The sequence below is a fragment of the Gavialis gangeticus genome, unplaced genomic scaffold (assembly GCF_001723915.1).
Source record: "Gavialis gangeticus isolate Ggan-Ray unplaced genomic scaffold, GavGan_comp1, whole genome shotgun sequence".
Lineage (NCBI taxonomy): Eukaryota > Metazoa > Chordata > Crocodylia > Gavialidae > Gavialis > Gavialis gangeticus.
In genome coordinates this window covers 18924282-18924761 of record NW_017729026.1, presented here as the reverse complement: position 1 = coordinate 18924761, position 480 = coordinate 18924282, and the positions used below count along the sequence as shown (strand labels likewise).

At 75.6% G+C, this 480-nt stretch overlaps 1 protein-coding gene across 1 annotated transcript in view; it reads left to right on the top strand.

The window, feature by feature from the left end:
- The first annotated feature begins 6 nt into the window (after window positions 1-6).
- Window positions 7-480, top strand: part of DCBLD1 (discoidin, CUB and LCCL domain containing 1) — a 71100-nt gene continuing 70626 nt past the window's right edge. Inside the window, exon 1 of the mRNA XM_019520046.1 lies at window positions 7-47. The gene's annotated coding sequence lies outside the window, so the exon portion shown is untranslated. The remainder of the gene's footprint in view (window positions 48-480) is intronic.

Genomic DNA, 480 nt, shown 5'->3' with positions numbered 1-480 from the left:
GCTCGGAGGCGCGGGGGCCCAGCTGGCGCTGCGGGCGGCGGCGCCGGGTGAGTCCGGGCGAGGGCTGCTCCCGCCCACGTGCGCGGGTGGCGGCGGAGGTGGCTTTCCCCGCGGGGCGGAGGGGCGCAAGGCTTTACTCCGAGCCCGGGCCGGGCAGGGCTGGGTTCCCCGGGGCCCCTCGTGCCTCTCTGTGCTGCTTCGCCCTCTCCTCCGCCTCTGGGTGTGCTCGGCCCTGGCCCTGGCCCTGGCCCTGGCCCGGGGGGGGACCCGCAGGTGGTGCTTCTGACACAGCCCCTGAGCCTGAAGGCTGTTCGCTAGGCTGGCTTCCCTCTGGGGCGCCCCATGGGGCCTCCCGTTTCACCCCTCAGTAGTAGTGACTCCTGGCCCCACAGCCCCCGGAGCATGGCGCGCGCACACGCCACTTGGCACGCGCGGGGAAGGGGCCAGGGCGGCGCCGCCCACCAAGGATCGGGTCCCTCT